Genomic DNA, 12,044 nt, shown 5'->3' on the forward strand with positions numbered 1-12,044 from the left:
CATGTGTGCCCAAGAGCACAGACTTAGCCATATGGCTAACATTGCTCTGGTACCAAAGTCCATTGAAATAGTACATATTTGCACTAGGGGCACTTTTACCCCAGTGCTGCTAATGCTTTGCATATTGCGCTCGCACATTACACCGTCCCTCTAATGCCGAGGCCTGTTATGGTTATGAGGTCTCCTTTGAAATCTCAACCACACACAGTTCATTTCAGCATATCTTAAGGGTCAGTTTTATCCCTAACCCGTCAGATCTGAAGGACACGTCAGTAGGGGACTGGAGGATGAAACTATGGAGATGTATGCAGCTTCTGGTTACTATTCTCTCTAGTACAGTACACTCTGGGAGAAATAACAAATGATGAAAGGAGTCAGATGAGTTTGTGATTACTCTCTCGAGACCTGGGGAGCTCAACACCCCCAGGTCCTCCAACCTGAAAAGAAAAAAAAGAAGAAATGATCAAACTGTCTTCAAAAGGAACCCTTAACGAATGAGATCATTCTAATTGGTTCTCAGTCACAAGTTTGGCCCCCACTATTTCCGTCATCTCTAGGAACTTGCCCTCAACTTGTAACCATAAAGAAAAAATGTTTTTAAATGTTTTATTTGTTTCAAAGTCAAACAAACAAAATGTATTGTAAGTAAAAACAAAGTAAAAAAAAACTTTAACATTACAACATGAACATTCCTTCCATAGTCATTCTTTATCTATCATAACGGCACATCCTTAAAACTTGCTTAATTTCCTCCTATCTAGACACTGGTCGTAGCACAAATTCCAACATTTTCATTACAGCAATTCCTAATCTGGTCTGTTTCCCTATTAACACCCATCCCCACCATTCCGATGGATCAAGGGTTTCACCCATCAATTCAAACTCCTCCAAGAAGGCACTTCTAATTTGCTTTAATGATTCACAATTGGTTATCAAATGCATGAGTGTTTCAAAAATATCACTGTTCTTACAGTATCGACACTGAGTGTTTTCCACTCCAGGGGGTTTTCTTAGCCATTGCACCTCCTTTGTGTCCAAGATGTTTAAACGGCATCTAAGCTTTGCGTCTTTATACCTTGAAGATGGACATTTTTGAAGGTATTTAGGAAGGACATTTAGTTCTTTCCTCTCTGGGGTCTGCAGTCTTTTTGTTTAAGGCTTTCACATTGATCTTGGGTAAGGATCCAATCTCCTGCCTTAAGTTTCCTCTTTGCCTTTATTGGATTTAGCATCAACATTTCCATCTCTATATTCTTTATCTTTAAGATGTTTTCCACTTTCAATCTCCAAAGCTCAAGATGCTTATCCTGGGATCCTTTACCTAGATCCAGGATTGCAAAAGGCAAAGTTGTAGAATCTGCAGAACGTCTCCTATATAATGACATCGTCTTCCACAGTGCCATAGATTCTAACGACTGCAATCTGAGCTCCTGCCTGATCACATAACAACAATTTAGGAGTGTTCCTTGACACAGCACCATGTATGACCCCTGGATGGTGAAACCCGTTTTCCTGTTCTCACTTGTTCCTGCTGAGTGAAGGCCAAGATGGCTTTTGTTGTATCTCATCTTGACTAAGCAAAAAGCATTCATGGTGGCTTCAACAATCACAAATACTGCACATACACTAAGAATCCCCAGCTTGTTTAGTTATTAGAATCCAGTAACAAAACCACGTCACTTCTGTTCTATGTTCCTTCGATTGGGTTCTGATTCAAATAAGAATTGCATTATATGTGCTTTATATGTCTCACGAATGTTGTGCACAGTGAAGTATCCACATATACATCAAGCCTCCAACTCCCCCCTCTCTGTATCTTCAAACTCCAGAATTGGGAAGGAAACACATACGCCCCCCTTGTCCAGCCTTTAAGCGCATACACCTCCATTCAGGAATGACCTTCCTGCCACATTATAGACTAATACTATTTACTTGACTTTCAGAAAGTTGTTAAAAACTCACATATGTTGTGGGTATGTCGTGCTAGTGTTCTTTAGTGCCAAGATGTCACATACAATGGACATTGTGGCTCTCCATAAACTCATTGACACTAACAAAGAAATTATTCAAAACATATTTTAATCGAAGGGGACAAATACTTAGTATTTCCCAATACGAAGTCATATATTCTCCATTAAAAGGGGAATCTACTTTGAATAGCCTGGCCACCTCAGAATCTTAACCCTGCAGATTTCGCAACAGGATTTACTGCGTGCATGTGGTGGTCATCAGTTTGGGATTTTATGTGGTTCTTGCGCCAAAACGATAGTGTTGGAATACAGATAGGGGGAGATGACAAGTGAGTAGGGACAAGCAGTTTGTGCGCGTTGTTTGGTTGTTTACCTGATCATTGACTGCCTAAGGCCAGTCTAATGCCTATGATCATAGCCACCCTCTCCCTGCCCAAAACATGCCCTCTTGGGATTTCCTTGAGCTAGCTTTATCAACCAAACACATTGAAATGTGTCCTGAAAGTGTTAGTTCTAAGCAGTCTGCTGAGAGTCAATTGCTTAATTGAATCTGCAAATGTGCCACTGATGTAATAAAAATGGCATAACCAAATATGCCATTAGTCACTTAATTCATAGCAGTTCATTTCTATGAAGTCCTGTTAAAAATGACCATTAATGCGCTATCAATGGTGGCTTATGTATAGTATTGCCAGGTAATCACATAAGTGGCTCTTTCTTTGATATCTTATGGCCAGGCAGTGCCATTATGGCAATGACAAAAAAATGCCTGACTCATGCCTACGCAAATGCCAACATTGTTGGCTTTGCCAATGCTTGTATTTCATCTGCCGTGTGTACTGCCTGCATAGAAGAGAGAAAAACAGTTAATTGCATTCATTTCTGCTGCTCACCCACTATTAGACACCTTATTGTATCATTCCTTCTGCACTTCCACTCAATGAAAAAACAAGTGTGAGTTTACCAATGTCCTCACACTTTTATTTTTGTGTGGAAATGTGAACGGTAAGAGATAGTAAAGCACGTGCCATGTCATAATGCACACTCATGATGGGTCCGCATGTTACCAGAATTGTTATGACTGGCCACTGTGTGACCACCTGCATAGCTCCTGCAGCATAGCTCGAACTCCAAATAGGGGCCCACTGCACCGCATCAAATTTACATATACAGCGAAAATGTGTTGAAGAGCCTTTCCCGTTTTTTTCACTGCATCAGCCAATCCACGAACAAAGTGTCAAAAGAAGTGCAGTGTGTATATCTCGCCATTTTCTTGAACGAGTGAACTAGTTTTCATTACATTTTAGTTCGAGTGTTCTGTTGTTGCTCAAAGCATAGATCATTTTTCAGGGCTTACCCAGCATCTACATTTGGATCCCTGTTGATATTGAATAGATGTTATTCGTTTAATTTGTCTTGCGACAGAGAGAGAGGAACCTTCTAAGGGGCTATGGCAGTGGACGATTGTGAGGGGGGTGCTGAGTACAGGGAAAAGGAGAAGCTGGGAGAAGGGGAAAATGCAAACAACAAAGAGACGTCTCACTCTGCAATAACTGATGCCTGTGAAGCAACGAGCCTTACCTCCAGATTACATCATTTGTAACTCGATCTACTGTCAGTTGCGTCCCTTCATCCCAAAGGCTATCTGCCCGGTGACACTTGGACGTGGATGTCACAACCCTTGGGCACGCATGGCGTGACTCAATTCCTATATACAAAAAGTTAATCTGCCCATACTAAAGATGTCCTCTGCTCTCCCTAACAGTGTCAAAATCAAGTCATGTCTTCTCTAAATATGCCGCCCTTTAATGATGATGCGTTGAATGAGGTTTGTCTTTTTTCCTGTCCAAACTGCATGTAATTAACTGTTGTTCTTCTGGCAAACGTGTGCACTCTTTTTTGCCCCTTGGATTGATTTGTACTTGTTGCAGTTTTCTGGGCCTAGCTTACAAAGGGCCACCAATGACTGCATAGTGGGAGTGTAGAAATGTACAGAAACCTCTGCAGATATTTACTGATACAAAAATGGCATTCTCCCACTAAAGCAACACCTATGAGCCAAAACGTCAAGCTATACAAGTTAGAGGATTTGTGTAGGGGGGAGAAATGGGTCAGAAAATACACTTTTCTTCCTGCTATTTACCAGTTCAATGTTATTTTATTGAGATTAACCAGCCAAGTGCATATATTTGGTTACACTTTCAACTGAGCAGTGCTCTCCGGCACATCACCTAAGCTCGCCAGTGTACTCCACTATCTCATTGCAGTGATATACCCTGAGATACTGAGTCATTGTGACTTCTAGGCCTTATGATTTTTTGACACACTTAAGCTAAATTCATCTTGAAGGACGTGCGAAGATGCGAATACTAACAAATATTCACTGCTGAGAAAAGTGGCTTTGCCCTGGACAAAAAAGAATGATTTTAATGGTCTGCAAACCTGTCTCAACCATCATGCCAAATGCAGCTAACATCTTTAACCCCTGACTCAAGTATAATACACCTGTCTTTTCTATAACGACACACGTCTCACTTAGAAGTACCTTACAGCAATAAATATGCTAAGCAACGTTACGATTACATTTGGTTATCCAGAGCCAAGTGTTCCCTTAAATGCTTCGCAGAAATAATTTACGTGACAGGAAACAATTGTATGCAATTCACAGCCTCAGTTCATGCTTACACAATTGCTGTTCTCCAACGTTTGAGCTGGCAAGTCTACTTTTATAAGAGCAAATTACTCCACCTAGAACTGCTTCTTTGTGTTATCTGTGCTCCATACCTTCATGATTGCTCTATAGGAGCAGTTGGATGCATATACCCTAACTCCTGCCCTATCCCCACCGTTATACTGAACCAGTAGGGGAAGAGCTCTGTATGGGACCCCATGTGTTATTCCTACACCACATTGAGTGTACGAGAGATAGTATGCACTCGGGCAGCCGTACCAAATGTACCCGGGCACTGAAAGTGTGGAAGGATGATGTGTAGAAGGATGTCAGCACGCACAGTTTGACATCATGGAGCGCTGTGTGAAACTGATGAGGGCAGAGTGATGTCATAAAGCAAATAAAAGAAGCCATACTGAAACAATCTGAAAATATTTAAGAGACAATGTGACTAACTGATAAGAGAAACAATGTACAAAATGATGGTTTAATCATGAATGCAAAAGAAGAGAAAGTAACTTGCTGACCAATAAGTGTAAATACGCAGTAACGCAAGGTAGAAAAGACACATAGAAGCTTGCTATAGTGGAACACATAATATGGCTAGGATTGCCATAATTGGAAAATGGATGCCAACTCGTGTTAAGATACAATTCAGCTACCTCAGAAACAGATCAGGGTTGCGGAGTCAGGAGATGCTGGAAGAACAGCTTTGTGTGCAAAACCAAGAGGAGTCTATGTTGGCTTGGCATCAAGGATACTATTTTTAAGGAATAGCTGCAAAGCACGATGGGATGCAGACAGATAAGCCATGGACGATACTTGTTTGTCTTAGATTAAAGAAGATGAAAACATCTGCAAGAGCCAAGTATTGGACAATTAAATGTGTGAAAAGGGAGGCAGAGTGAGCAACTCTCTAGAGGCCAAGAAGACCAATGACACTCAGTGTAATAAAACCAAATAGCAGTAAATAAGAGGTCAAAATTGACGGTCTCTTCACATGTGACTCAGAAGTCAAAAACAAGGGCTATTCATTAAGCCTCTGATTAAGATAGTGATGTGCTCAAACTCCCTTGGATATCCTACAACAGAGAGAAGGCTTCAAGGTCAACTACAGACAGGAAACTTTGGCTCATGGACAGACTGATGAGATATGATGTACTAATTAGGAAGGTGGGGAGATATCTGATGTGATTCAAGCATCTGGGTTTTGTTTCACTTGTGTGCTGCAAGACGAGGCAGAAGTCCAAGTTTGGGGGAGAATGCGAACCAATCAATGGTTCTATGGGGCAACCTGATATACAATGTTGCATAGACCAATCTGCTGTCATTTTATTTGCTATAAACAGTATTAGTTTTTTTTTTTGCCCCCCGAAAGGGTGGTGGCCCTCCTCCTCCCACACCAAGTGGAAAGGGGGGCCACCCCTTGTAGCCCTCGCTGGGGGCATATTTCTGCCCCCAGGCAGGAGTACATGAGGTGGCCCCCCATCCAATTAGAGGGGGAGGGCCACCAGGAATAAGTGTGCTGGCCCCCCAAAGGATAGGGCCTGCAGGTTAAGTCCACCCTGGGCGCAGATGGCTGATCATCTGCCCCCAGGGAAAAACAAAATAAAAAAACAAAAAGAAGATTTGGGTGGGGTGGGAGGGCACTACCACCAAGGATATATTTTACGGAAAATGAGGGTGCCCCTCTCCTCCCCGCACCCCAAGGGGAAATGGGGACACCCCTTGTAGCCCTCCCTGGGGGCAGATATCTGCTCCTAGGAAGGGGCATCTGACCCCAGGGAGGCTGCATGAGATGCATGAGATACTCCCCTCTTATCCGCTCCTAGGGAGGAATGATTGAGATGGCCCCCTTTTCCTTTGTTGTTGGGGGGGCACCCCCTTTACATTGGAAAATTCCCCAGAGGTTTAGGGTGCCCCTCAGCCCGCCCTCAAGTGTAGTGTACCATTTTCAATGTTTTTCTTTGTTTACCAAACTTCCATTGGCGCAGATGGGCACATTAGTGTGCCAATCCGCCCCAGGGTGCCCAAACCTTACTGCCCCACCCACTGGGGGGCCTGTCCAACATTTTTTGGTGGCCCTATCCTCCCCCACCCCAAATGGAGGGGGTGTTCCTCACACAGCCATTTGTAGGAGGCCCAGGGAGGCCTGCATGAGGTGCCCCCCACTCATTTGGGGTGAGGGAGAGAGGGCCACCACAAAATGTCAGACTTGCCCCCAATGGGTGGGGTAGTAGGTTTTGGGCACCCCGGGGCATAATGGCACACTATTGTGCCCATCTGCGCCAAGGGGAGTTGGGTAAACAAATAAAAAAAAGTGAAAATGGTAGATAGCATTTTAGGGGGGTTGTGGGGCAACCCAAACAGATGGGGAATTTTCTAATGGGAAGGAGTGGTGTCCCCCTCCCCTCCCACCCACAATGGCCTGGGGGCCAAGTCATGCATCCCACCCTGGGGGCAGATATCTGCTCCTAGGAAGGGACACCTCACCCCAGGGAGGAGTGCGTGACAGCCCGGCCTTATCTGCCCCCAGGGAGGGCTACATGAGATGCGCCATCACTCCATTTGCGGGGGTGGAGAGGTGCACCCCCCTTCACATTACAAAATTCCATGGCGGTTTAGGGTGCCCCTTGGTGCCCCCAAAAGTGCAGCCTGCCATTTTCAATTTTTTTCTTTGTTTACCCAACTCCCCTTGGCGCAGATGGGCACAATAGTCTGCCATTCAGCCCCCAGGGTGCCAAAACCTTACTGCCCCACCCGCTGGGGGGGCTGTCCCATGCTTTTTGGTGGCCCTCTCACCCCCCCACCCCAAATGGAGTGGGGGCACCTCATGCAGCAGTTCGTAGAAGCCCCAAGGAGGCCTGCATGAGATGACCCCATCCATTAGGGGCCGGGGGCCACCAAAAAATGTGGAACAGGCCCCCCAGTCCGTGGAGCAGTAAGGTTTGGGCACCCTGGGGGCAGAATGGCACACTATTGTGCCCATCTGCGCCAAGGGGAGTTGGGTAAAAAAAGCAATAACTTGAAAATGGTAGATAGCATTTTAGGGGGGGCTGTGGGGCACCCCAAAGTGCTGGGGAATTTTGTAATGGGAAGGGGTGGTGGCCTCCTCCCCCCCACCCACAATGGAGTGGGGGCCATGTCATGCAGCCCTCCCTGAGGGCATATATCTGTTCCTAGGAAGGGACACCTTAGCCCAGGGAGGAGTGCATCACAGCCTCCGCTTATCTGCCCTTAGGGAGGGCTACATGAGATGCTCCACCCTTCCTTTTGGGGAGGATGGAGAGGTGCACCCCCCTTCACATTACAAAATTCCCTGGCGTTTAAGGGTGCCCCCAGGGTGCCCAAACCTTACTACCCCACCCACTGGGGGGCTTGTTCCATGTTTTTTGGTGGCCCTCTCACCCCTACCCCAAATGGAGTGGGGGGCATCTCATGCAGCCGTTCGTAGGAGCCCCAGGAGGCCTCCATGAGGTGAACCCTAAATCCATGGGGAAGTAAGGTTTGGGCACCCTGGGGGCAGAATGGCACACCAATGTGCCCATCTGTGCCAAGGGGAGTTGGGTAAACAAAGCAAAAAAGTGAAAATGGTAGATAGCACTTGGCCTTGGGTACCCTTCTCCCATGTGGGTCTTTTGAGGGGCTTGTGGGTAATACATTCTGGGAGATTTGCACAAGTCAGACATCTTTGGATTCCCACGGGTGTCTTCTTTTCAGAAATGCTTGGGGTTCCCTGTTTTCCTTGGTGTCTTGAACACCCTAGGCCTATATCTGTATGGGGTGCGCTTCAGAGAAAATCCTGAAATTCAGCTGTCGGAAAAGACTTGGGGTTAGCCGTGTTTTAGGCTTTCCACTTTGCGCCCAGGTAGGTGCACCCACACATGTGAGGTACCGTTTTCATCAGGACATGTGTGGGAATGCGGGAAGGTAGGATTACAGACTTCATAACAATGGACAAACACACATGAGGAAGAAAAGATCATTTTATCAAAGCAGACAGAGATAATTACTTCTCAGAAAAATCAATAGAGGCCTATTAAGACATTCCAGGTGAGCATAAATTGTCCAGCAGAACAACAGTGATATGCACAGTTATATTCCTGGCAGGAATTCATACTGCAGTAAAATCCAAGTGGTTACAAATAACCAGAGGGGAGTTGCTATAAACATATGAAAATAAAAGAATTTAATGCGATCAGAGAACAGTTGAGGGCAATCAGGGCCATGCTCCTCCAGAACATGTAGGTCCTGGACTTAATTACAGCAATCAAAGGAGGCCTGTTAACCAAGATCGGTCTTCTTGCTGCACATTTAGACTTTCCCATGATGAAGAGAATGGGACTTTGGCAGAAGCAATAACAATGTTGTCGACCTTGCACAAAGAAATGGTGGATGAAGTAGCCAAGACCAAGGAGGACAGCTGGTTGTTGTTTCTGTTTTCATGGATTGCATTGGCAAATGCATTCAACTTACTTGCAGCAGTACTAGTGGTGGTATTGCAAGTATTTTGTCTCATAAGGATCATCTTTGGACAATGTCAGAAGACAGCCAAGAAACCTATTGGGATGAAGATCATGATTGATATAGTTGCTGGAACTGATGAGCAGCTGCAAAATGAATAAAGTACCAGTGAGAATATAAAGAAAAGCATCTCCAGGAACCAATTTCTACTACCCTAAGGATCATAAAAATATGTAGGGTGATGGATATTCTGTCAACCTTCAGGAGATTGCTGCTACATGTGCCATGCGACGCATTCCTACCTGGCATCTGTGGCCCCGATTCCGATTACGCACTTCCTAATTCCTGTCACATCTTCGCGTCATGTCCACTTAACGGTCTAGTCTTTTTCCGCTTAAGCGAACGTGGCGTTATTTAAGCCACACCCTATCTTCCTTCCGTGTGTTGCAACCCTTTCTGGTCAGCTGTGCTTTCTTTTGCTGCCGTGGTTTGCTATACGCTGTATTCTGGCTCCGCTGAGCTTTCCTCTCTCTACTCCTCCTCGTCCTTTCGGGTTCCGATTCCCGGGACCTTTCTCTCTCTATTTTTCTTCTTATTCTTTGGTATATGAACCATCTTGTTTGCTTGCAGTTTTTCCGTTTTCCTGTAGTAGGAGCTATTGAATTTCCTACACTTCCTGTTTCTTGTTTATTCTTTCCTCGCTTTCTATTTCTGAGATTTGCTGATTTCCGCTGAGTTCAACTGCTACTACCTCCATCAGGATACCCACCTGCAGTTGTGATTCCCCGGAGTTTTTGCCTACACTTGGCTTTTTTCCCCTTTCCGGTCCCTCCCAGGAGGGGATCACGGTCAGGGCGTTTCTATCGCTCTCACTGTGGCTTCTTCTCGTGGGAGATATCTGCAACAAAGAAAAAAAGAAAAGGACTACAGAGCGCATCGAACTCTCAGACTATTGAAGAAGACTCTGATTCAACAGGTGAGGAGGTGGAGGAGGGAAGCAGAGATATTGACGTCGAGATTGCTGACAGTTTGCAACGCTACCAAACATCAAGAATGGCTACTCCTGAGCAAGTGCAATAGTTAATAGCTGCGGTTCAAAATCTTTCTCTCGAAATGCAAAACATGAAAGCTGAAAATAACTTTTTGAAACAAATGGTGACGGCACCGAACCACCCACAACAGATCTACCTCCCATGTCTTTGCCCTCTGGGAAGTACGATGGGTCTCCTAAGACCCTAAAACAATTCCTTGATGCTTGCAGGGTGTATTGTTCATTTAGAACTCACACCTATGCTTCAGATCATGCCAAAGTTGGGTTTCTAATATCTAACATGACAGGGAATGCTCTTGCTTGGGCTACCCCTCTAGTTACAGGAACCTACCCAGTTCTCCAAAATGTCGATACCTTTGTGGATCTAGTAAAATGCACATTTGAGAGACCCGAAGTATCTATGGCAGCAGGGGAAGACCTGCTAGACATTTGCCAGGGCCAAGCCGATGTGTTGTCTTACATTTCCTCTTTCAAAAGACTGCCATTGGAGACTGGTTGGTCGAAGCAATCTCAATTTATATTATTTCGTCGAGGCCTCAGAGAGGAACTTAAAGACGAATTGGCTAATTTTCCTCGTCCTGCCTCATTACAGGACCTGATGACTGCCACGCTTCAGATGGAATTCAGGATGCAAGAAAGTCGGCAGGAGAGACGGAAGACATGCCCCTCTTTTACAAGAACCTCCTCACCCCCTTCAGCTTCACTCAAACTTAATGACGAACCCATGCAAATCAGAGCTACTCGTCGGTCCCTGACCCCTGAAGAAAGGAAAAGGAGAAGGGAACTTGGCCTATGTGCTTATTGTGTTTTGGATCGTCATTCAGTACATAATTGTCCAGAACTGCCTCATAAATCGCGAAAAACGTGAACCCTCGTACGTAAAAGGGACGGGTTATCAAGGGCACTCTTCCAGTCCCTATGTGATTATGTCAATTGATTCTTCAGATCCCTCAGAAGATTCACATCTTATGGTATTAACAGTAAGAGTGACCATTCATGGCAATCAACTGGAGACCCTGGCACTTTTAGATTGTGGTGCAGCAGGAAATTTTGCTGATACACTCTGGGTGGACAAAGTTGGAGCAAAGCGAATTGATCGCAGACACGGCCAAAAGGTTGAGGGTGTGGATGTTACACCTTTGAGTTCTGGACTCATTGTACAGACAACTGAACCTCTGCCACTCACCATTTTTCAGCATTCATAAGTCATCACATTCGACATTATCAGGGCAGCTCATTTTCCTCTGATCTTAGGGATCTCCTGGTTGCGCCAACATAATCCCAACATCGACTGGAAATCAAACAGTTTGCATTTCAATTCCAATTATTGCCAAATCTATTGTTTCAAAGACACACCTTATCAGAAGGTAAAGATCCATCCCACCACTCTTCACACGACTATTGGAGTACACTCTCTTGACAAAGTCTTGGAGGATTATTAATCAGTATTTGCAGAAGCTGCTCCCATGTCGTTACCTCCTCACAGACCTAAGGACTGTGCCATTGACTTGGCTCCCAATGCTCTAGGACCCTTTGGCAGGATGTTTGCGTTATCTAAAACTGAAAAGGAAGTATTACGGAAATACTTGGACGATAACCTGTGTAATGGTCTCATTAAACCTTCAAAGTCCCCGGCAGGTGCTCCTTTGTTCTTTATCCCCAAACGGGATTCCAAAGACCTCAGGCCATGCATTGATTATAGGGGACTTAACAAAGTAACTCTCAAGGACAGATACCCCATGCCGCTGATCCCAGACATCTTGGAATCCGTACAAGGAGCAACGGTTTTCTCAAAGCTGGATCTGCGTAACGCTTATCATTTATTCAGAGTACGTTCCGGTGATGAATGGAAAACTGCGTTCAGAACATCATTTGGCCTATACGAATA

At 45.0% G+C, this 12,044-nt stretch overlaps 1 non-coding gene across 1 annotated transcript; it reads left to right on the forward strand.

Annotated features, from left to right (window-relative positions):
- The first annotated feature begins 310 nt into the window (after nt 1-310).
- LOC138496874 (U8 small nucleolar RNA) lies at nt 311-442 on the forward strand. The gene has a single exon (XR_011278333.1). It is a non-coding gene; the product is annotated as a U8 small nucleolar RNA (small nucleolar RNA).
- The last annotated feature ends 11,602 nt before the right edge of the window (nt 443-12,044 follow it).

This window comes from Ambystoma mexicanum, chromosome 10 (assembly GCF_040938575.1).
Source record: "Ambystoma mexicanum isolate Mex_15411 chromosome 10, UKY_AmexF1_1, whole genome shotgun sequence".
Lineage (NCBI taxonomy): Eukaryota > Metazoa > Chordata > Amphibia > Caudata > Ambystomatidae > Ambystoma > Ambystoma mexicanum.